Here is a 26,592-nt window from a genome sequence, read left to right as displayed (position 1 = left end):
TACATCATTTGAGGCATTAAGCAGTTCTGTGCAAACAAGTGACTCTGCAATGTACAGGCCAACCCCCCCCCCTTTTGCCTGTTCACTCTGTCACATCTGTATAGGTTGTAACCTGGGATCCATATTTCGTTGTCCAAGTGATCCTTTATGTGGGTCTCAGTGAAAGCCACGAACATTGCCTTTGCCTCTGCAAGCAGTCCACGGATGAAAGTTATTTTGTTGTTTGTTGCTGGCTTTAGACCCTGTATATTTGCAAAGAAGAATGTCATAAGACTGGTGGTATTGTTGGTACTGAGGGGGGGGGATTTTTTTTCCGGCATTAGTATCTGTATCTGTTGGTTTGGAGTGGAGGTCATCAACTGTGGTTCCACTCCAGGAATGACTGGATTTGGTGATCGATTTCTGCCATTTCCTGCCAGTTTTTTTTTTTCTTCCTGGCACTAAAAAACCTCTCCCTCTTGAGTGGCTGTGGCTACCCAAGTTTTCACATGGTCTGGATGTTTTGTATCTTTTTGTCCCCTTTAGATGGTGTGCCTGGCAATTTAAGTTATAGCACAGTCTTTCCTGTACTGAAGAGGTACACATTTCAGGGTGAAAAAGCTTACAGGAAGGGAGTTTCCATTTTCCTGTTGTCATATGGGCACGGCATTTTCTAGAGTGGTCATAGTTGCACGTCCCGTCTGCTTTTCCAGATTTCCCATGTCTGCAGATACCAAGTGCATAGTATGTGCACAGGCATGGTTTCCGTTTGCCTTGGGTTTCTGTGACTGTATTCCCTGTTGGTGCATGTTTACATGTCTTATTCCTATCCTCCCTAGCACCAACAACGGAGCTCCCACCAGTTGTTTTTGGTAATATATCCTCACTATTGCTAGTGGAGTCCTCTTGTTTGCTATTTCCTGTGGTATTTCTAGTTTGCAATATTGGTTTTATCTTATCTTTGACTACACTTGTTTCCCCACTACGGCTCCTGTCCCCTATGAGGTCACTGATTTGTATTCCTTCCTGCGTATAGTTCCCGACTACCTGGACAAAATCTCCAGCTTCACCATTACTGTCTCCCAGGACAGCACCTCCAGCTTCACCATTTCTGTCTCCTATGACAGCACCTCCAGCTTCACCATTACTGTCTCCCAGGACAGCACTATCAGCCCCACATTTACTGACTACCAGGGCATCACCTCCAGCCTTACAGTTTCTGACTACATGCCCAGTATCAAGGGCAGTTCCATTCAGCCCAGACTTTTTATGTTCCCATCTGTTGTAGAAAGCTTCCAGGTTGTCTATGAAAGCAGCTTTGATGTTATCCTCTTTTAATACCCTTGTGATTTTAGTCCACAGATTTTCCTCATTTGGGCATACCCAAAAACACTTCCCTGTTTTAATACTGCTTGTAGCTAGTTCTTGGATATCTGCACAAGGGGCGTGACACCAATTTCCACAAAAATGACAATTTATCCATGTGGAAGCCCGTTTGTTTGATTGACTGCAGACTATACAGAGCTTCATAATGATTTGAATGGTTGATTTACTGTAATTCTACTAGCAACCTCTTGAATACTCTATTAATAACCTCCTTAAATGAAGCTCTAGCTATTTGTATTTCTATTTCTAACTGTACTTGTATACTGGACAGCTTACCGTGTACGTTCCTGATTTATATTTATTGTTTGTGTTTGATAAGGGCGCCTACAACCCCATCTGTTTACAGTCTGCTTTATTGTCCAACGAATCCGTTTGAAACCAGTCAAGGGTTCGGACCAGTCAAGGGTTCGGACCAGTCTGATCTGATCAGTGGGTCACTTATTTAAAACATACTGGTCGGTGATTTGGGCTAACACATGAAGGATCTACTGGAAATTATCTACCCTAGTAATATGTGATTTGATTGATACAAAAGTATAACTTGCGTGTTGAAGACCCGGTGATTGCTGGCAGCTCCTACAATGATGAATGGTCGAGCCTCAACCCTTGTTTATCAATCGCTGTATCTAGCTTTTCTAGGTTTTTTCGTCTCCACCACAATAAGTGCTATATTATCACTATAGTTGACTGGTGGAAATTTTGGAGGAAGGACGCTTTTTCTGTAGTAATAATTGCTTCTCACTGTGTATATTGCGACCGCTGGTAACTACAGGTTATATGAAATTCACAGTATACGTCTGGTATTTCAAGAAAAAAGAAACTAATGTATTATTATTATACATATTATATTATTACTATTATTATTAATGTATTATATTATTATACTATTATTATTATACGTATTATTATTATACATATTATTATTATTATTATTATTATTATTATATAAATAATTTGTAATTTTTTTCACACAAAAAATATAATTTTTATTGTTATTCCTTATTGCAATAATTGTATAATGTCAACCCATTCACGATTGCATATTGGAATCGACAGTGGTGTCATTTGTTTACTCTGAAACAGCCAAGGAATGGACCATTGTGAAAGCAATCAAAATCATATCTATTTCTGTAACATATCTTCCATTCTATCAAATGAGACCAAAACGAGAATACAACCATAAAAACCATTCAAAATTACCACAAAGGGGTGGCTAATTGCTGAGAAGTGAACTCCATTATTTATGCTTAGATTTCTTTCATTTTTGGTTTATGTTAAGAAGCATCTTTCCATCATACATTGCCCAAGTTTCAATAAGATAGTCCAACAAACAAATGAGATACAATTCCCGAGATCAAGAGCAAGAGCCCCTCGCCAGTGTCGAGGAACCTGCCTTGAGGTCTGCTCGCTTATGGAAATTTTGCCATAGACTGCTCGTATTTGGAAAAACTCGCATGTGGACACGCTTGCAAGTAGAGGTTCCACTGTATTTTAAGGTAAGTAATGAGTGTGTGATGAATGATTTGATGAATGTCGTAGTATATTACGTGCAGGTGGGGTGGGGTGGCCAGGCTGGCTACCATACCTACCACACCTAACTTCTTACAATAAACACTACTCACTTATCACCCTACATTAAGACTACAAATATTTTGAGGTAAGTAATGAATGTACTGTATGTGTATTTTACTTTTTACTGTTTTTTAATGCCTAGTTCTATTTCTAACTTAACCCTTTCAGGGTTTCCAACATGCTAGTACGGCTTGCGCACCAGGGTTATTGATGTACTAGTATGCATAAATTCTAGCGCCTTCAAATCAAGTGGGAAACAGTTGGTAGGCCTACATGTGAGAGAATGGGTCTGCGTGGTGAGTGTGCACTGTAGGAAAAAATTCTGGGACCCAGTGGCGCATTGTGGGAATGCCATTTTAGTACACCTTGCTCACCATGCCTCACAGTAAGAAACTCCTCACTCCTCGGCGAATTGGGACACTTTTGTTCCCCAGTGAGAGTTCTAATACAGATGCAAGTGCCAGTGAAGATGATTTTCAAGGTTTTGATGAGGTTGTGACCAAAATTAACAACCATAATACCGGTAATAGTGAGGAAAACCAAGACGGCCCTCAGTCTTCCGCCTCTGATGCTGGGCCGTCTTGTTCACGTTCAGTTGTACCAGAACCAAAGACGAAACTCCTATTTTCCCATATCCCAGACTCAGATGTCAGCATTGGTGATGATAGTGATAGTGAATATGAACTCCAAGCTCTTGAAAACAGTTCCAGTAGCGATAGTGAAGTGGAATATTCTCCAGTGAAGCATCAGTATATATGACGGTATATGCACTATGGTAGTGTGCCATATGCTATTCCAAGGGGAAGGAGTACATCTCGGAGTATATCCCGTGGCTGTACAACAGGAACAGATAGTGAAAATGAAGATGATAGTGTTGCAATTGGGATGGAAAACGTGCATGGTGGTGGTAGTGGTGGTGCCGGCCGTGAGGCACCAGCAGTGGGCCATGCTACCACCCACACTGCCACCTACGCCGCTGCCTCAGCGGCGTAGGGGCCACCATCCCCCACCAACCCACCACACCAGCCTCCACAATCACAAACTCCAGAACCACAACCACCTGTCATTGTCCAGTACCCACCAGCAGACCGCACCTTCGATGAAAGGCAAAGTGGAATAAGGCCATCTTGTCCACTTGGGAATAATGCCAGTGAACTGGAATGTTTCGAGTTATTCTTTGACAAACTCCTGATGGAAATTATTGTCAGAGAAAGCAACAGATACTTTGATTACACCATGGCAAACACAATACTGTCACCAAAATCATGCCTACACCAGTGGAAGGAGACAACTGTGGCTGAGATGTATCCTTTCCTTGCCACAATAATCAAATCAAATCAAATCAAATCAAAGTTTGTTCTCTATAAAGACTACAATGCAGGGTTTACAGATTTTGGTTATTCTGTGGTTTACATGTAGTAAAATAATAATTACAGAGGGGGTCACTAGAACACCTGGCATGGCTAGGCGTTTCGGGCAAACTTAGATTAATTCTTAACCCTAAATTATAATAAATTGTGGAGTAAGTTGATTAAATACTAAGTGACTAAATACTAAGTGACAAATACTAGTTTGTGAGTTTAGCAATGTGAATGCTTTTGTTTTGGCACAATACATAGTTTCTATATTGGAGTATCACAGGCAAACTTATGACTAGTTTGGAATCATTATTTTAAGATTAGGATACATATTTCTGTGCTTATAGTCAAATGGGTGAGTGTAAATGTGGACCACCAGGTGGTTTTTATGTAGTTGATGGGGTGTATCAGGAAGATAAGATGTTTTCTAACAGTAGTTTTGAAGCTGATGAATGTGTCTGCAGTTCTAGAGTTCTCAGGTAGAGTGTTCCAGATTTTAGGGCCTTTGATATAAATTGAGTTTCTGTAAAGGTTTAGTCGGACACGGGGAATGTCATAGAGATGTTTGTGTCTGGTGTTATGCCTGTGGGTCCTGTCACAACTATCAAGAAAGCATTTTAGGTCAAGGTTAATATTGGAATTTAAGGTCCTGTATATGTAGATTGCACAGTAGTAAGTGTGGATGTTCTGAACAAGGAGTAAGTTTAGATCTGTGAAGAGTGGGGGGTGTGTGTTGCCAGGGATGGGAATTAGTGATTATTCTTATTGCAGCTTTCTGTTGAGTTATTATTGGCTTTAGGTGTATTGCTGCAGTTGATCCCCAAGCACAAATAGCATAGGTGAGGTATGGATAAATGAGTGAATGGTATAGTGTGAGAAGGGCATTTTGCGGCACGTAGTATCGTATCTTGGAGAGGATCCCAACTGTTTTGGATACTTTTTTTGATGTGTTGGATATGGGTGCTGAAATTCAGGTTGTTGTCGAGGTATAGGCCTAGAAATTTGCCCTCATTATGTCTGGCAATTAGAGTGCTGTCGATCTTAATGTTAAGTTGCGCAGCACCTGCTCTGCTACCAAACATAATATAGTAGGTTTTGTCAGTGTTAGGTGTAAGTTTATTGGCTGTCATCCAAGTTGATATTTTGAGCAGCTCCTCATTAACAATGGTGTTGAGGGTGGCAAAATTAGGGTGAGAGATGACATAAGTCGTGTCGTCAGCAAAGAGAATGGGTTTCAGGTGTTGGGATACGTTTGGAAGATCACTGATGTAAATGAGGAAGAGCAGGGGTCCAAGGACACTTCCTCTGCTTATGCCACATGTGTATAAGCACACTGTGAAATCATACTGGTCAACAGACCGCCTGAATGCAACCCCAGGTTTCAGTGATATAATACGAGTGAATCGATTTGTGCTACTATTACGTATGCTTCACTTCTCAGAAAAAACCAGACCTGACAGAAACGACAGGTTATATAAGATTAGGAATGTGTTTGTGTATCTTAAAGAGAAATTCGGTATTTTTATCCCTTTAGGAAGCTTGTTATTGACGAGTCTTTGATTCTGTTCAAAGGAAAACTCTCATTCAGTGAGTACATACCAAGCTAGAGGAAATGCTTCAGTATAAAGTTGTTTGTGCTTTGTGACTGCTACAATAGTCTTGTATTGAATATTATTGTGTACACTGGAAGTTATACATTGCAAAATACCAGGAAGTTATTGGGCATCTCTGGTGATGTGGTTAGAACAATGATAGAACCATATCTTTGTACACAAGCCCCTCACTCAGTGATTTTCTGCAAGTGAACATGACAGATGTGTGTGTGGCACAGTGCGTGCAAATTGTAAACATATGCCCAGGTTTGACGCTGGCACTCAAAGAGGTGAGGTGCAGGCATTTGCTGCCAATGACATCATGGCATTTCGGTGGTAAGACAAGGAAGATGTCACACTGTTGTCATCAGTTCACCCTAGCGAAATGACAAACACTGGCAGGCAGCATAGAGAGAGCAATGAAGCCATTCTAAAACCTGCAGCTGTGATTGATTACACCTTCAATATGCACTCAGTGGACAAGTGCGACATGCAGATTGGGTTTGCTGATTGTGTTCACAAGAGTTATAAGTGGTACATAAAACTCTTTTTCCATCTTCTGGACATTTCCATGCTCAATGCTTATAATATGTATAAGATGAGGACCAGAAACAAACCACCATATGGTGAATTTTCTTTGTCTGTCATCAGACAAATAGTATTCAAGTACCACGGAGCAACACCTGCAATAGAAAACAGCCCACTAAATTATCAACAATTACCTTCTCGTCTGAAGCATGGTGATCACTTCCTAATATAACTGCCTGCTACTGCTTTCAAGAAAAAGGCTCAGAAGAGGTGTTACATCTGTGCACATACAAAAAAACGCACACAACAACGCAGAGACACTCGTTTTAAGTGTGAGGAATGTAAAACACCACTGTGCATGACACCATGTTTCAAAGACTTCCACAGGCTGCAGAACTTCTAGAAACATTCCCTGTGACTGTATATGTGTATATAAAATATAGAAAAACAGTAATAAACAACATTTTATATTGTTTGTGTGTGTAAACAACTTTTATAAACAATATAGTGACAAGTGTTTGTGCAGTTATTGTGTAGTAAATAAAGAGAAAAAAATTACAAAAAAGTGCCCCTATTGGTCTCACAGGCCATAAAAGTTACTTGAAAAAATAAAATAAAAAAATAAGAGAAAATAATACCGAAAAAACTAAATAAACTGAAACCGGGTGACCAGCAGTCAGCGATGTTGCTGTATGCCAGTCATTTTCTCTCAACTTCACGCCTCCATATCTCAGTAAGTATTGATGGTAAAAAATTTTTGTTTAGCCTATAATATTTAAAAAAAAATACTATCTTTTCATGAGAAAAAATATTTTTTTTTTTTAAATTTTTCAACCCTGAGAACAAGTCTGGGAGAGGGCCTGTCGACCCTGAAAGGGTTAATATATGTTAGTGTAAACTTATTTCCTGACATTTATAAGTGTAAACAAATGGCATCCGCTTTCTGGCAATGTCCGCTCTCTGGTGGTAGCATGGAACCTAACCAGCCGTATAAGTGGTGCCCTACTGTATATGAAATAACTTTAACCCTTAAACTGTCCAAATGTAGATCTACGATTGTGCACATAACGCTCCGACCTTAATTTTCTCCATAAGAAACAATGTAAAAATAAACGTAGATCTACGTTCGGAGCACTACGTGTGCAAACGTAGATCTACGTTTGGACAGTTTAAGGGTTAAAAACATTTGAAATTTTGGAAAGTTTCGAAGCATACTGGAGAGACATGGAGCTTACAGAGAATGTAAAGAAACCAAATGGCACACGTAAACTGTATTAGCAAGTGGGGCGGGAGGTGGGGGGAGATGTATAGCGAGTTTTGGTCATAATTTGAAATATCTGTATTAGCAAAATGCCATAAGGCAGAACGCCGTAAAGTAGGGCCCTATTATATATTTTTTTATTATCACATCGGCCATTTCCCACCAAGGTACGGTGGCCCGAAAAAGAAAAACTTTCATCATCATTTACTCCATCACTGTTTTGCCAGAGGTGTGCTTACACTACAGTTATAAAACTGCAGCATTAACTCTTTGACTGTCGCCAGCCCTTTTCTGAAACTTTCATTGTATGTCGAAAAATTTTTGGAAAAAAAAAAAAATCATTTTTTATAAAATGATAGAGAATCTTTTTCTGATGGTAACGACACCAAAAGTATGAAATCTGATCAAAAACTTACGGAATTACACTCCCACAAATTTAGCAATCTCGGCAATATATACGCATCGGCGATTTCGCCGACTTTGAGCCCTATTTTCGGCCAATTCTACTGTTCCATAGCTATTTCTTTAGAACTCCATTTTTTCTATCAACTGTGTACAAGAAACTGCCCATTTACCGATTTCAACTACCCAATAAAGCGATCAGAAATTGGAAATTTGGCCAATTTCACACAAATTAAAAAAGATGCCAATTTCAAAACAGTTCAGAATAAACAATGCAGACATTCTTGGCATTAAAATAACATTTCCTCTGTTCATCAGTCACGTCTCTAGGACCCTCTTATATTACTCTTGCTTTATATTTTGATTTTTTATTAACACAAAAAGTAGAAGATTTACTGTTATGCAGACTATTGTATTATTGTAAAAATAGTATAAATAATATCAGTGCACTAGTGAAAGAATATTAGACTCCCCAGTTGACGTGTATTGGACATGTGGTGTGATTTGCTTACTCCTGAACATTGGTAAAAATCGAACATTTCCGATACTTTGAGCTCAATTTCAAGGTTGTTTTCATCATGAAACTAATCAAAATCATCTCTATTTCTGTAATATGTTTTCCATTCTATCAAACGAGACCAAGAAAATGAGAATACCCTCATAAATACTATACGAAAATACGCCTCAAAGTAGGCATTTCAATCCAAAAACACGGTCGGAGTTTTTTTTCTCATTATGCGCTACGTTCTGCAGGATTTTTTCTTATACAGTGCCCACTGACCACACAGACCCATTCTCTCACATGTGGGCCTACCAGCTTTCTCCTGCTTGATTTGAAGCCGCTAGAATTTTTGACTATTTTTTTTATTATAAACATCTCAGCCAATTCCCACCAAGGCAGGGTGGCCCAAAAAAGAAAAACTTTCATCATCATTTACTTCATCACTGTCTTGCTAGAGGGGTGCTTTACACTACAGTTCATAAAACTACAACATTAACACCCCTCCTTCAGAGTGCTGACACTGTACTTCCCATCTCCAGGACTCATGTCCAGCCTGCCAGTTTCCCTGAATCCCATCATAAATGTTACTTTGCTCACACTCCAACAGTATGTCAAGTATTAAAAACCATTTGTCACCATTCACTCCTATCAAACACGGTCACGCATGCTTGCTGGATGTCCAAGCCCCTTCTTCATAAAACCTCCTTTACCCCCTCCCTCCAACTTTTCCTAGGCCGACCCCTACCCCACCTTCCCTCCACTACATATTTTTACACTCTCGAAGCAATTCTGTTTCATTTCATTCTGTACATGTCCGAACCACCTCAACAACCCTTCCTCAGCCCTCTGGACAACAGTTTTGGCAATCCCACACCACCTCCTAACTTCCAAACTATGAATTCTCTGCATTATACTCACACCACACATTGCCCTCAGACATGACATCTCCACTGCCTCCAGCCTTCTCCTCACTGCCACATTCATCACTCATGCTTCACACCCATATAAGAGTGTTGGTAAAACTATACTCTCATACATTCCCCTCTTTGCTTCAAAGGACAAAGTTCTTTGTCTCCACAGACTCCTCAGTGCACTGCTCACCCTTTTACCCTCATCAATTCCATGCTTCACCTCATCTTTCATGGACCCATCTGCTGACATGTCCACTCCCAAATATCCGAATACATTCGCCTCCTCCATACTCTCTCCCTCAAATCTGATATCCAATCTTTTGTCACCTAATCTTTTTGTTATCCTCACAACCTTACTCTTTCCTGTATTCACTTTTAATTTTCTTCTTTTACATACCCTACCAAATTCATCCACCAACCTCTGCTACTTCTCTTCAGAATCTCCCAAGAGCACAGTGTCATCTGCAAAAAGCAACTGTGACAACTCCCACTTGGTGTGAGATTTGTTATCTTTTAACTCCACACCGCTTGCCAAGACCCTCACATTCACTTCCCATACAACCCCATCTATAAACATATTGAACAACCATGGTGACATCACACATCCTTGTCTAAGGCCTACTTTTACTGGGAAATAATCTCCCTCTTTCCTACTGTTACAAAAAACGCGATTCTAAAAGCTTAGAGATCTCCAGTGAATACTAGAAAGGACTGCCCTTCTAGCATCCAGCCTGTTACTGGGTTTTCGTAACAAGTAGTCAGTATACCAGTACAAAATTAGGTCAGAAGCTATAGCTAAGGACCTGAGATACTCAGATTGTCTAAGTGACACACAACCTCAGTACAACGTCGAAAATCACTAAGTCTTTACAATGTTCTGTGAACAAAGTTCTACAGAACTAACAAGAATAATGAGACAGACAATCTGTCCAACCACCAAGCGAGTCTCCAGCAGACTGTCAGACAGACAATCTGTCCAACCACCAAGCGAGTCTCCAGCAGACTGTCAGACAGACAATCTGTCCAACCACCAAGCGAGTCTCCAGCAGACTGACTACTTCAGACGAGGTGAGGACACCCCCCCTCGATCACGTGATAGCTACGTGGACAACTGCAGCTCAGAAGCCGGCAGTATAACGAGCGACAAGCGATAATTACAGTAGTTTGACAATCAAGACTAACTGAGCACATTTTATATACATCCTAACAACATAAGCTAAATAACAATATAACAGTCAAATAATAATATAAAGTCATACATTTACGATTTAGCTATTATCGCAAATATAAGCAATATAAAATTATATGAAAAGATAATATACATTACATATATACATAATAATCATTGTAACCCATTCAGGGGTTGCAACACCTACATACTCTAACCTGAGCCTCACTATCCTCGTAAAAACCCTTCACTGCTTTCAGTAACCTACCTCCTATACCATACACCTGCAACATCTGCCACATTGCCCCCCTATCCACCCTGTCATATGCCTTTTCCAAATCCATAAATACCACAAAAACCTCTTTAGCCTTATCTAAATACTGTTCACCTATATGTTTCACTGTGAACACTTGGTCTACACCCCCCCCACCTATCCTGAAGCCTCCTTGTTCATCTGCTATCCTACTCTTCGTCTTACTCTTAATTCTTCCAATAATAACTCTACCATACACTTTACCAGGTATACTCAACAGACTTATTTTTTTTTTTATCACACTGGCCGATTCCCACCAAGGCAGGGTGTCCCGAAAAAGAAAAACTTTCACCATCATTCACTCCATCACTGTCTTGCCAAAAGGGTGCTTTACACTACAGTTTTAAACTGCAACATTAACACCCCTCCTTCAGAGTGCAGGCACTGTACTTCCCATCTCCAGGACTCAAGTCCGGCCTGCCGGTTTCCCTGAACCCCTTCATAAATGTTACTTTGCTCACACTCCAACAGCACGTCAAGTATTAAAAACCATTCGTCTCCATTCACTCCTATCAAACATGCTCACGCACGCCTGCTGGAAGTCCAAGCCCCTCGCACACAAAACCTCCTTTACCCCCTCCCTCCAACCTTTCCTAGGCCGACCCCTACCCCGCCTTCCTTCCACTACAGACTGATACACTCTTGAAGTCATTCTGTTTCGCTCCATTCTCTCTACATGTCCGAACCACCTCAACAACCCTTCCTCAGCCCTCTGGACAACAGTTTTGGTAATCCTGCACCTCCTTCTAACTTCCAAACTACGAATTCTCTGCATTATATTCACACCACACATTGCCCTCAGACATGACATCTCCACTGCCTCCAGCCTTCTCCTCGCTGCAACATTCATCACTCATGCTTCACACCCATATAAGAGTGTTGGTAAAACTATACTCTCATACATTCCCCTCTTTGCCTCCAAGGACAAAGTTCTTTGTCTCCACAGACTCCTAAGTGCACCACTCACCCTTTTCCCCTCATCAATTCTATGATTCACCTCATCCTTCATAGACCCATCTGCTGACACGTCCACTCCCAAATATCTGAATACATTCACCTCCTCCATACTCTCTCCCTCCAATCTGATATCCAATCTTTCATCACCTAATATTTTTGTTATCCTCATAACCTTACTCTTTCCTGTATTCACTTTTAATTTTCTTCTTTTGCACACCCTACCAAATTCATCCACCAATCTCTGCAACTTCTCTTCAGAATCTCCTAAGAGCACAGTGTCATCAGCAAAGAGCAACTGTGACAACTCCCACTTTATGTGTGATTCCTTATCTTTTAACTCCACGCCTCTTGTCAAGACCCTCGCATTTACTTCTCTTACAACCCCATCTATAAATATATTAAACAACCACGGTGACATCACACATCCTTGTCTAAGGCCTACTTTTACTGGGAAATAATTTCCCTCTTTCCTATGTACTCTAACTTGAGCCTCACTATCCTCGTAAAAACTCTTCACTGCTTTCAGTAACCTACCTCCTACACCATACACCTGCAACATCTGCCACATTGCCCCCCTATCCACCCTGTCATACGCCTTTTCCAAATCCATAAATGCCACAAAGACCTCTTTAGCCTTATCTAAATACTGTTCACTTATATGTTTCACTGTAAACACCTGGTCCACACACCCCCTACCTTTCCTAAAGCCTCCTTGTTCATCTGCTATCCTATTCTCAGTCTTACTTTTAATTCTTTCAATAATAACTCTACCATACACTTTACCAGGTATACTCAACAGACTTATCCCCCTATAACTTTTGCACTCTCTTTTGTCCCCTTTGCCTTTATACAAAGGAACTATGCATGCTCTCTGCCAATCCCTAGGTACCTTACCCTCTTCCATACATTTATTAAATAATTGCACCAACCACTCCAAAACTATATCCCCACCTGCTTTTAACATTTCTATCTTTATCCCATCAATCCCGGCTGCCTTACCCTCTTTCATTTTACCTACTGCCTCACGAACTTCCCCCACACTCACAACTGGCTCTTCCTCACTCCTACAAGATGTTATTCCTCCTTGCCCTATACACGAAATCACAGCTTCCCTATCTTCATCAACATTTAACAATTCCTCAAAATATTCCCTCCATCTTCCCAATACCTCTAACTCTCCATTTAATAACTCTCCTCTCCTATTTTTAACTGACAAATCCATTTGTTCTCTAGGCTTCCTTAACTTGTTAATCTCACTTCAAAACTTTTTCTTATTTTCAACAAAATTTGTTGATAACATCTCACCCACTCTCTCATTTGCTCTCTTTTTACATTGCTTCACCACTCTCTTAACCTCTCTCTTTTTCTCCATATACTCTTCCCTCCTTGCATCACTTCTACTTTGTAAAAACTTCTCATATGCTAACTTTTTCTCCCTCACTACTCTCTTTACATCATCATTCCACCAATCGCTCCTCTTCCCTCCTGCACCCACTTTCCTGTAACCACAAACTTCTGCTGAACACTCTTACACTACATTTTTAAACTTACCCCATACCTCTTCGACCCCATTGCCTATGCTCTCATTAGCCCATCTATCCTCCAATAGCTGTTTATATCTTTCCCTAACTGCCTCCTCTTTTAGTTTATAAACCTTCACCTCTCTCTTCCCTGATGCTTCTATTCTCCTTGTATCCCATCTACCTTTTACTCTCAGTGTAGCTACAACTAGAAAGTGATCTGATATATCTGTGGCCCCTCTATAAACATGTACATCCTGAAGTCTACTCAACAGTCTTTTATCTACCAATACATAATCCAACAAACTACTGTCATTTCGCCCTACATCATATCTTGTATACTTATTTATCCTCTTTTTCTTAAAATATGTATTACCTATAACTAAACCCCTTTCTATACAAAGTTCAATCGAAGGGCTCCCATTATCATTTACACCTGGCACCCCAAACTTACCTACCACACCCTCTCTAAAAGTTTCTCCTACTTTAGCATTCAGGTCCCCTACCACAATTACTCTCTCACTTGGTTCAAAGGCTCCTATACATTCACTTAACATCTCCCAAAATCTCTCTCTCTCCTCTGCATTCTTCTCTTCTCCAGGTGCATACACGCTTATTATGACCCACTTCTCGCATCCAACCTTTACTTTAATCCACATAATTCTTCCATTTACACATTCATATTCTCTTTTCTCCTTCCATAACTGATCATTCAACATTACTGCTACCCCTTCCTTTGCTCTAACTCTCTCAGATACTCCAGATTTAATCCCATTTATTTCCCCCCACCGAAACTCCCCTACCCCGTTCAGCTTTGTTTCGCTTAGGGCCAGGACATCCAACTTCTTTTCATTCATAACATCAGCAATCATCTGTTTCTTGTCATCTGCACTACATCCACGCACATTCAAGCATCCCAGTTTTATAAAGTTTTTCTTCTTCTCTTTTTTAGTAAATGTCTACAGGAGAAGGGGTTACTAGCCCATTGCTCCCGGCATTTTAGTCGCCTCATACGACACGCATGGCTTACGGAGGAAAGATTCTTTTCCACTTCCCCATGGACAATAGAAGAAATAAAGAGGAACAAGAGCTATTTAGAAAAAGGAGAAAAACCTAGATGTATGTATATATATATGCATGTGCATGTCTGTGAAGTGTGACCAAAGTGTAAGTTGGAGTAGCAAGATATCCCTGTTATCTAGCGTGTTTATGAGACAGAAAAAGACAATCCTACCATCATGCAAAACAGTTACAGGTTTCTGTTTCACAGTCATCTGGCAGGACGGTAGTACTTCCCTGGGTGGTTGCTGTCTACCAACCTACTACCTTATCCCCCTATAATTTTTGCACTCTCTTTTGTCCCCTTTGCCTTTATACAAAGGAACTATGCATCCTCTCTGCCAATCCCTAGGTACCTTACCCTCTTCCATACATTTATTAAATAATAGCAACAACCACTCCAAAACTATATCCTCACCTGCTTTTAACATTTCTATCTTTATCCCATCAATTCCAGCTGCCTTACCCCCTTTCATTCTACCCATTGCCTCACAAACTTCCCTCACACTCACAACTGGCTCTTCCTCACTCTTACAAGATGTTATTCCTCCTTGCCCTATACATGAAATCATAGCTTCCCTATCTTCATCAACATTTAACAATTCCTCAAAATATTCTCTCCATCTTCCTGATACCTCTAACTCTCCATTTAACCCTTTGACTGTCGCAGCCGTATATATACGTCTTACGAGGTACCGTGTTTGACATATATAGACTCATAAATTCTAGCGGCTTCAAATCAAGCAGGAGAAAGCTCGTAGGCCCATATGTGAGAGAATAGGTCTGTGTGGTCAGTGTGCACCATATAAAAAAAATCCTGGAGCACGCAGTGCATAATGAGAAAAAAAAAAACTCCGACCATTTTTTTTTTAATTAAAATGCCGACTTTGTGGTCTATTTTCGTATAGTATTTATGGTTGTATTCTCATTTTCTTGGTCTCATTTGATAGAATGGAAAACATATTATAGAAATAGAGGAGATTTTGATTGATTTTACTATAAAAAGAACCTGGAAATGGAACTCAAAGTAGGGAAAATGTTTGATTTTTGCCAATGTTCAAAAGTAAACAAATGATGTCATTGTCCAATAAATGTCCAACTAGCCATTCTAATATGCAGTCATGAATGGGTTGATGTTATTTATACAATTATTACAGTATTGCAGTAGTCTGCATAATAGTAAGTCTTCTATTTTTTGTTTGAATAAAAATTCAAAATAGAAAGCAAGAGTAATATCAGAGGGGCCTGGAGACATGACTGATGAACAAAGTAAATGTTATTTTAGAGCCAGGAATGTCTGCATTGTTCATTCTGGACCTTATTTTGAAATTGTCATATTTTTTAATTTTCATGAAATTGGCCAAATTGCAAATTTCTGACCATGTTATTGGGTAGTTGAAATCGGTAAATGGGCAGTTTCTTGTACTCAATCGATAGAAAAAAATGGAGTTCTAAAGAAATAGCTATGAGTTTGGTCGACTGGAACAATGGAATTAGCCGAAAATAGGGCTCAAAATGGGCGAAATCGCCGATTTGTAAACATCGGCAAGGTCGCCAACTTCGCGAGAGCATAACTCCGTCAGTTTTCCATCAAATTTCGTTTTTTTGGTGTCATTACAATTGGGAAAAGATTTTCTATCATTTCATAAGAAAAAATAATTTGTTTTTTTTTTTAAATTTTGCGACACCAGAAGACACCTTGTAGACAGCCTGTACTGTCAGAGCACACAGCCTAGCCGTCTGCTCTGACTAGTTCATATTTCGCGGCATTCAGTGCTGCCCTCTGTAGGCCTACCTAGGTCGGTGGGACGCACAGTCCACCCTCTCTCACTCCCGCCTCGACCGACTTGTCGTACACAAGTACTCCCCCTCCACGGACTGGCTTGCGGTCACTTCCTCACACTGCCCGTTGTGTACTCACTCCTACCCGATTAAAGCCAATCTAGTCCACGGCCGTATCATTGCTACCTACGCTACCTTCATCGGCACTAAACCGCTGTTCAGCAGCAAGAACAGCAATAACAGTGGTGACAGCGGAGTCAGCGGCATTGTGAGCCTCTTCAGGGTGGAGGGGATCGGTCGACACCAGTCAACATCATCCGTCGTCATCCAACGCACCTGCTAGCCTAAAGAGTTATCTGCTACTCCCAGCGTCTTGACGGGACCCGAGATAGATCTTCGTCCTAGATTTTTCCCACAAAATCTGGACATAGGCATCACGGCGTCATCTCCAGCTGTAGCAGTCACGTGTTCACCTCATCACCCTCTCTACAGCCCTTCAACACTCTCCAGCACCATTCTCCTGCCTCCTACAGCGTCCCTACGCCCTTCTCAGCTACAAGAAGTAGAGGTGAGGTCGTTTAGGGTGTTGGCTTCGTGTGGCTCCACGAGTGACCACGAGGCAGCTCTGGGGGTTGGTTTATACCCTAATCAGCGTGTAAACACACCAGCCCTCTATACAGCCTTATCTGCTAGGCAAAGACGTCCTTCTCGCCGTCCATGTGTGTTGTGTTCTTCCCAGTTCCTCCAAGAAGTTCTACCTGGCTTAACCACGTGGGAACCCAGTTGGCTTAGCCCCTAAGCCAGCAAAGTTCAGCGTCTACAACAGCTCGTGACTCATCATAGTGTCTACAACTACTCAGTGCCTACGTATCTCCAGCCAGTGCAGTTTTTTTTTGTGTTGCCCAGTTTAAATTTTTTTTTTTCCCTTTCCCTTGCTGTTTTATTCCCAGTTCTTCACCAGTTCTGTTTTCCCCAGTGATTTGTTACAGTAAAACTTACTCGTCCCAGTTCAAAGTTTCACTTAAGCTTGTTTTTAGCACGTTCGAGTAGTGCAGTAAATGTTTTGTTCTCCGTGTGCTGAAGCCGCAGTCAGTCAGCGCGCCCAGACACGCTTGCCAGTGTAAACAACCAACACCAGCTGTGGTTCACGCCGGGTATCCACGTTCTTCTAATATCTTATACCTCCACAGAGTTACTCCGGTCCTTCCTGTTCTTCCCAAGTCCATTCTGATAATTTTTTCTACGACATTGAAGCCCCATAGCAGTATACAAATGCTACGAGGCGTGTAGTGTTACTAGAGCACCCGTACCTTCGTCCATCTGCACTCAAAGTTAAGTAAACAGTGACTTACCTAGCATTTCCTAATATTTTGTGACATTATTTAACTGTCCTGCACCAATACAGTTAGTTACTGAAGCCATACTTCAGTAAATTGTTCAGTGTCATCAGTGCACATTTTGCCATTTACCTACAGCTTATTAAATTTTGTAAATTTATTTTTGCACTCCTACATTTTAAATTCCAGTTTTTTTATTCTGCTTCTTGCACCTCAGTTATTGATTTAAATTGTTCAGTGTTAACCATTTATACAATTTACCTCTCACATACAGTTTTCATGTAATTCCTGTGTGCTGTTATTTTTTTTAGTTGCACCTGCAAGTTAGCCACAGATTGTTGACACCCCTGCACTGTTTTGTTTGTTAGCTTTTTTTTTCTTTTAATAAGTGTAATCTTCAAGTACTTAAGTATTAGTATATTCTACCTGTAGTGATACAATCTGTGCCTAGCCCATTAAATTTTTTTTTTCTGTTCCCCCATTTATTTTGCTCTACATATATTCTATGTTTTATCAGTGAATATTCACCTATGTGCATTGCATTTTGCTATTTTATATACCCAAGTCATTGAGTGTATTTTTGGGAACCTGCTTATTTACCATTAATTACCAAAATTCCTTGTGAAGTTAATTAGTTTTGACCTTGAGATTGTGCAAATTTTTCTTTTTGCCAGTGTACACCCTGCTAACACCAGTTAACCTTTGCTATATTCTTTAATTTAATAATTTGCATTTTTATTAATTTTATTTTGTGTGCAATATAGCAATTCTGGACAGTGTATTTTTTTTTTTCTGTGAGTTTTGGCACTATTCCATACTCTGATATCCTTTTTGTGCCAACTTCCCTTGTGCAAGTGAATTACCCCTTTTTTTTTTTTTTGCATTTCAATTTGCAACTGTTAGCACCCGCAATCTTTTTAAACTGTGCTTGCAGCACAGTTTAGTGTTGTGTAGTACCTGATTTATTTTAATTTTGTGCAATTTTTGCTACCAGTGTTACAGTTCAGCTCCTTTTCATAAATTTTGTTGCCAGATTCCTGGTGAAATTATTGACTATCCTTAGCTTCATTTTGTGCATTTCCCTGTAGTACATTCACTTGCATACATCTCTTATTTTGTGTTCAGAGTGCACCACTATTTCCCTTTTTATTGTTGTTTTGCTCAAATTATTTCTATCACTAAGCAGTTTACCGAGTACTGTGGTGCTGAGTTCTCTTTGACTCTGTTTTGAATTGTAGCCAGTGCATACCATTTCTTGCTCTGACCTGTTTACCATCCTCGTGACCTACTTGCATTTCAACAATTGACGTCATGACTAAGACACGCAGTGGCCATGCCGTTAGTCCAGATCCTGTTGGTGCCAGCAATGGTGCCGCAGCCAGCGTGAACACGCGGCAGGGCATCGAAGCCCCAGCGACAGTTGGTCAACTTGTGGCTCAAGCCTCGACCACCAGTGGGCCGGCTCATCGTCAATACCTGACCCTTATTTTTGACGGTCGTGCAAATAGTTTAGAGCCATGGCTGCAGTCAGTCGAGGCGACTGTTCAGGCTCTATTTGATAGCCCAACGGATACACAGTACATTCGTGCTGCTGTTGCAGCAGTGGATCTCACCCAGGGTGATATAGGTGCCTTTGTGCAGCTCAAGCGCGTTTGTAAGATTCAGTCTTGGGGTGAACTTAAGGAGGAATTTAGGCGTTATTTTCGGCGTAGTCGCCAACGCCATTACATTGACATCGTTACCAGCGTCTTAGCCGAATGTCAATACCGGCACGAAAGCCCCCTGGCTTGCGTTTGCCGGTTCGAGCAAGCCGCCACGGACTTTACTGATGCCGTCAACTCCACTAAGTGGGCGGATGGTGATGGCCGTATGGCTATTAAAGACATCATCCCCATGCTGGCTGTCGGCATCATGCGGAGGGATTCCGCCCCTAACCTCTGGGCTGCCATTGATGCGCTAGGACTCGGCCCTCAGCACGACGTCCTGGGTGCATATGACGCCATCGACTCGCTCAAGCCGCCTTCCGAGCAAGGCAAGGTTTGCCGCTTTGCGGATGATCCCCTACCCATCCTTCCAGCACCGTCCACAGTGACCCCGCAGTCGCAGCCGGAAGTCACTTTTGCTGCTGCTGTCAGACAGCCAGCCCACAAAGTTTCTAACCCCAGTCCCACTAATACGCGCCTAAGTAAAAATAGCGACCACAGTAACAACAGTCGGTCTTATACAAAAAGGCAGTCATCGACTTCCTGGATCAGGGCGAAACGTCGCCAGCAGACACCACCCCCAACCTCACCCGCTAAGCGTGTAGTGACTTGTTTCAACTGTGGCAAACGTGGGCACTACCGATCTGAGTGTTACAAACTTAAGTCCCCGCAAAGTAACCGTCACAGTCCCCACGCTCAGTATCAAGGTAACCGTCACCGTCCCCATGCCCAGTCTCGCGAGGGAATCTGTGTTTACCACAATACTTCCAGTCATACCTCCCATGAGTGTAACAAGCTGCGAAGTATGCTGACAGCTGAGTGGAGCAAGCAGTCGTCGCGCAATGCACATGCTCGTAGAAGCCCTTCCACTAGTTCGGGGGAAGAGGCGCGTCCGCAAAACCAGCGAAAGACGTAGTAACCCTGTCGGAGTCGCTGTATTCCGTCCCTGTCCGCAATGCATTCGCCGCCCTGGGCAGTGATACGCTTGCCGACAGTGAGGAAATCGAGTGTCTTGACGTTGTTGCTGAGACTCGTACCGTACCTTCCAGGTCGAGCCTCGTCAACAAGTGTCGAGCCTCGAGCAGCTGTGACTCCGGGGACCTCGTCGGCCTGTCATGCCTTCATGTTCGGTATGACAACCCATGTGGACCGCTCATCGAGTCCACTGTCCACAATAAGCCTGTTCAGCTTTTCCTAGACACAGGTTCGGTGGTTAACATTGTCCGCTCCACCTTTTTCCGAGACATTGGCCTTCACGCGGCCATGTTGACAGAGCCGTCTGCCATTCAGACCTTGAGAGGAGTCTCAGGTAAACCGCTGACGGTTCGCGGTCGCACAACGCTAGAATTTGTGGTCCAGGGTCACAAGCTGTCCGCAAAATTCTTAGTCGTAGATGGTATTGTTTTCCATGGTGACCTGCTCATAGGGTTCAAAACCATGGCAGATCTTAGGATCCGTTTAGATCCAGCTGAGTGGAAAGCGGAATTCAACGGAGTGGATGTGCCCTTCTGGGGCGTGCGCTTAGGATCCACTACGTGCTACTCTGTCTCAGAGTATGCACAGTGCCTAGAATCGTTGGAAACCGGTGGTTTCCATAGCACATTCTCCCCGGGGTCGGTCTCTCGTCCTGATCGACCTCGTAGTAGAGCTCGTTGCCCATCACCTCCTGGCCATCAGCGCATAGTTACCAGTGAAACCCAGTCTGGGGACGCCCAGTCTAACCTTCACTCTAACTCTGACGCTGTTGTAGAGACCAGCAGTTGTCAAGCCGCAGTATCCCTGTCGGCAGGCGACTGTCTGACTCGTGTCATGGCATCAGCGAGCAGAGTTACTGCTTGTACAAAGTATGACGTCACTTTGTCAGCTAACTCGCTCACTCCTGTTACGGTGTACGTGAGCAGAGCTTTTGAAGGAGACCATGTGCTGGTTGACAACGACACATGCCGAGTCAAGGGCCTCTCCCTTGAACCATCCTTGCACACAGTGCAACGTGGTAAGTTGCAAGTCCTTGTTGTCAACATGCATAGTCGAGAATTTCCCCTGCGGAAGAATACCTCACTTGTCGACCTTGTCAGATTCCCTCTCCCGGTGAGAGTGGAGGGTGAAGCCCCAGCTGACTTCCTTGTGAGTGCAGTTCTCCCAGGCGAGTCTGCTGCTGACTCTTCCAACACCCGGCCAGTGCAGGAAGATGATCTAGCTTTGACAGACTATCCTGAAGAGGTCCCAAAACTTCTCCAGGTTCTCAATCGTGCACGTTCTGCAGTTGCACTAGATGGTGAGTCAATGGGTTTGACCCCACTGATCTCTCACCGTATTCCGCTTGACAAAGGTACTAAACCCATTTATGTACCTGCGTATCGCCTGCCACATGCGCAAAGAGTCTTCGCCGAAGAACTCATTACACGGATGCTCCGTGATGGAGTTATTGAGGAGTCCACTTCCCCGTGGAATGCTCCCCTTATTCTGGTTCCCAAGAAAGACGGAACCTGGCGTCCTGTTATCGATTACAGGAAACTGAATGCATGTACCATCCCAGACCGTTTTCCATTGCCAGTTCTGAACGACCTGTTGCAGAACATCGGCGATAATAAGGTCTTTTCAACTCTTGATCTTCTTCAAGGGTTCTGGCAGATCCCCCTCGATGATGAGAGTAGAGAGTTGACAGCTTTCTCTACTCCAACTGGTCATTACCAGTTCAGGAGGATGCCCTTCGGCTTGCGCGGAAGCCCAATCACGTTTAGTCGTTTGATGACGACAATTTTCCGTACCCTCCTAGGTGGCACGCTCATGGTCTACCTGGATGATCTCATAGTCATGTCGCAAGATGTCCCGTCACATCTTGAGAAACTTGACAGGGTATTGGACAGGCTAGCTCAGGCAAATCTTAAGGTAAAGCTCTCCAAATGTCATTTCCTCCGGAAGGAAATAAAATTTCTGGGTCACGTAGTAACTCAGAATGGCATAAAGACGGACGAGTCTAAAATCTCGGCCGTGCAGAAATTCCCCAGACCCATGACGGCGGATGCAGTCCGGTCCTTCATAGGCCTGGCGGGTTTCTACCGCACCTTTATCGCAGGTTTCTCCACCATTGCGGCACCCCTGACACGCTTACTCAAGAAGGATGCCCCTTTTGAGTGGACGTGCGATCAGGAACGAGCTTTTGTCATTCTTAAGAACAAGTTAACATCAGCCCCAACCCTTAGATTCCCTGATTTCACCAAGGCATTTACCTTGACGACTGATGCCAGCAAAGTTGGCATCGGTGCAGTCTTGTCACAGGAATCTAATGGTAAGCAACAGCCTATTGCCTATGCTAGCCGTGTTCTTACTAAAGCGGAAGTCAATTATTCAGTGACAGAGCTAGAAGCTTTAGCCATTGTATGGGCCCTGAGTCATTTTCGGGATATCATCTATCATTATCCTATCAAGATTTATACAGATCATTTACCCTTATTGGCCCTTTTTGCGAATAAGAACCTCTCGGGAAAGCATGCTCGGTGGTCGCTCACGTTCAATGACTACAACCCTGAAATTTGCTATGTCCCAGGTAAGCAAAATGTTGTAGCTGACGCCCTGTCGAGACATATAGCATTCGTGAGTGTCGGCAATTCGTTCTCTGTTGAGGATCTCGAGAGAGCCCAACGACAGGACCCTGTGTGGTCTCCAGTCCTTCGTTTCCTTACCAAGGAGGACGTTGACTTACAGGTCAAGTCTCCCGTTCCACTGAAGGATTTAGTGGTCAACCAAGGAGTACTGTGCCGTGTTGCACAGCTGGTGGACCCCGGCAGAACCGTATACCAACTGGTGATACCAGAGTCCATGATACCAGCTACTCTTAGGTTGATCCACAATGTCCCAGGTGTAGCGCACCCCGGGAAGGACCGCAGTATCAAACAGGCACGAATGAAATATTTCTGGCCTAAGATGGCATCGGACATTGCCAAGCATGTACACCAGTGTGTTGTCTGCCTACAGCACAAGGGTACCATTACAGGTCCTAACCCCATTCTAAAGTATCCCATTACAAAGGAGCCCTGGGAGAGAACTTCTGTCGACCTGTTGACGAACTTCTCGACCTCGGAGAAGGGAAATAAGCACCTGCTTGTAATGGTAGATAACTTGACACGGTACAGTGAATTAGTACCCATCCCTGATAAAACCGCGGAAACGGTCGCTAGTGCTTTCCGTGAGCATGTTGTTCTTCGTCATACTTGCCCACGTGTCCTTCTGTCAGACAATGGGTCTGAGTTTATAAATGGCATAATGCAGGATCTTTGCTCCAGATTCAACATTCATCAAGCGCCAGTAGCTCCACGCCACCCTGCGAGTAATGGTCTTGCTGAACGTACAAATCGCAAAGTCCTGGAGGTGCTCAGAGTAACCGTTAACCCAAGTTGTACTACATGGGATGAGGCTATCCCAGATGTTCAGTGTACATTAAATTCCTCCCTCAACAGCTCGATCGGTGAGACACCTCATTTTGCTTTGTATGGTTATGACAAGCGCTTACCATATGAAATTCTGTTTACTCCACCTAGACCTACTTACGATACTGATAACCCCAGTGTAGTAAAGATGAGGACAACGCAGCTTGTCTTCCAGCGGGTACGAGAGAACCTTATGAAAGCTACTGATAGGTTCACGTCTGAGCGCAATGCCCGCGCCAAGGAAAGCAAAGTGGAACCAGGTTGCAAAGTTATGTTGCTCAACCCAGTGCAGACCCCAGGTATGCACAAACTTGTCCCAAAGTTTGTGGGTCCTTACCGTGTCCTACGACAGCTCCGTGGCAATAAGTTCGAGGTGAGGGAGATTGCTACGGGAACTATCAAGGAAGCCCACCTTGATCACATGAAGTATGTGGACCATATGCAGGCCGAAGTAGAGCTGGAGGCGCGTGCGTTGCAACGCCACGATCAGACTAATGTTAGGGACAAACCGTCTATCCCTTCTCCCACTACTACTGGTACGGAAGACGGCCCAGTAAGGCTCCATACTTATGGCCTGCGACCCAGGACAACAGTACATTTCTGTGACATTGACGTACCTACTGACTTGTCCGACTCCTACGCTAGTTATGCTAATTGTTTGCTTGCAGAAATGGGTATAAATGCACACACATTGTATAGCTAGTCGATAATAGAGTCAGGGTGGACAACATCATGTAATTATGTAAATACTTTTAGAAGGGTACCCAGAGTGTAATGAATTCCATGGATATAGTATTATTGTACGTATGTGCACCAGTGTTTTTTTAACTAAAGGAAAAAAGCCTGTATTACGGTCAGGGCAGTGCTGCCCTCTGAGTTACATGTCACACCTTAGGAAATGCTACTGTCAGTCATTGTTTGCAGATGTGAGCGTGCAACAACGTTAGTAGACGAGTGGTCAACTGATGTTCAGCCCTGCGGACAACCTGTATATAGAAGATTTTAGTTCCAGTGCTGACGTCTCCCGGCTCTCTACTCGATGAAACAGCGCGGGCAAACCAGTTTTCTCTTCCCCTGGATGGGAGAGTTTTTTTTTGCCTGTTGCATTTTTTTGTCCATTTTTATTTGCTAGTGAGCGAAAGCCAGTCCCTCTCTGGGGTAGCTAGTGTAATTCCTTTATACCTATGGGCCCACCAGTATTGTCGTGTCGGGACGACGCGAGGTGCGTGGCCGAGCAAATGTAGACAGCCTGTACTGTCAGAGCACACAGCCTAGCCGTCTGCTCTGACTAGTTCATATTTCGCGGCATTCAGTGCTGCCCTCTGTAGGCCTACCTAGGTCGGTGGGACGCACAGTCCACCCTCTCTCACTCCCGCCTCGACTGACTTGTCGTACACAAGTACTCCCCCTCCACGGACTGGCTTGCGGTCACTTCCTCACACTGCCCGTTGTGTACTCACTCCTACCCGATTAAAGCCAATCTAGTCCACGGCCGTATCATTGCTACCTACGCTACCTTCATCGGCACTAAACCGCTGTTCAGCAGCAAGAACAGCAATAACAACCTCAGGATTGGGGGTTGCAACAGTCAAAGGGTTAATAACTCTCCTCTCCTATTTTTTTACTGACAAATCCATTTGTTCCCCAGGCTTCCTCAACTTGTTAATCTCACTCCAAAGCTTTTTCTTATTTTCAACAAAATTTGTTGATAACAACTCACCCACTCTCTAATTTGCTCTCTTTTTACATTGCTTCACCACTCTCTTAACCTCTCTTTTTATCTCCATATACTCTTCCCTCCTTGTATCACTTCTGCTTTGTAAAAACTTCTCATATGCTAACTTTTTTCTCCCTTACTACTCTCTCTAGATCATCATTCCACCAATTGCTCTTCTTCCATCCCGCACCCACTTTCCTGTAACCACAAACTTCTGGTGAATACTCTAACACTACATTTTTAAACCTATGCCATACATTTTCAGCCCCATTGCCTATACTCTCACTAGGCCATCTATCCTCCAACAGTTGTTTATATCTTACCCTAATTGCCTCTTCTTTTAGTTTATAAACCTTCACCTCTCTCTTACCTGATGCTTCTATTTTCCTTGTATCCCATCTCCCTTTTACTCTCACTGTAGCTACAACTAAAAAGTGATCTGATATATCTGTGGCCCCTCTATAAACATGTACATTATGAAGTCTACTCAACAGTCTTTTATCTACCAATACATAGTCCAACAAACTACTGTCATTATGCCCTACATCAAATTTTGTATACTTATTTATCCTCTTTTTCTTAAAATATGTATTACCTCTAACTAAACCCCTTTCTATACAAAGTTCAATCAAAGGGCTCCCATTATCATTTACACCTGGCACCCCAAACTTACCTACCACACCCTCTCTAAAAGTTTCTCCTACTTTAGCATTTAGGTCCCCTACCACAATTACTCTCTCACTTGGTTCAAAGGTTCCCATACATTCACTTAACATCTCCCAAAATCTCTCTCTCTCCTCCACACTCCTCTCTTCTCCAGGTGCAAACACGTTAATTATGACCCACTTTTCGCATCTAACCCTTACTTTAATCCACATAATCCTTGAATTTACACGTTTATATTCCCTTCCATAACTGATCCTTCAACATTATTGCTACCCCTTCCTTAGCTCTAACTCTCTCAGATACTCCTGACTTAATCCCATTTATTTCTCCCAACCGAAACTCCCCCTACCCCCTTCAGCTTTGTTTCGCTTAGAGTCAGGACATCCAACTTCTTTTCATTTATAACAGCAGCAATCATCTCTTTCTTGTCATCCGCACTACATCCACGCACA

General features: G+C 42.8%; 1 protein-coding gene across 1 annotated transcript in view; it reads right to left on the bottom strand.

Annotated features, from left to right (window-relative positions):
* Nucleotides 1-26,592, bottom strand: part of LOC128693081 (zinc finger protein 271-like) — a 74,505-nt gene that overhangs the window by 21,891 nt on the left and 26,022 nt on the right. The window lies entirely within an intron of this gene.

This window comes from Cherax quadricarinatus, chromosome 38, assembly GCF_038502225.1.
Source record: "Cherax quadricarinatus isolate ZL_2023a chromosome 38, ASM3850222v1, whole genome shotgun sequence".
NCBI classification, from domain to species: domain Eukaryota; kingdom Metazoa; phylum Arthropoda; class Malacostraca; order Decapoda; family Parastacidae; genus Cherax; species Cherax quadricarinatus.
The sequence above is the reverse complement of the archived record's forward strand: the minus strand, read 5'-3'. Positions and strand labels throughout refer to the sequence as shown.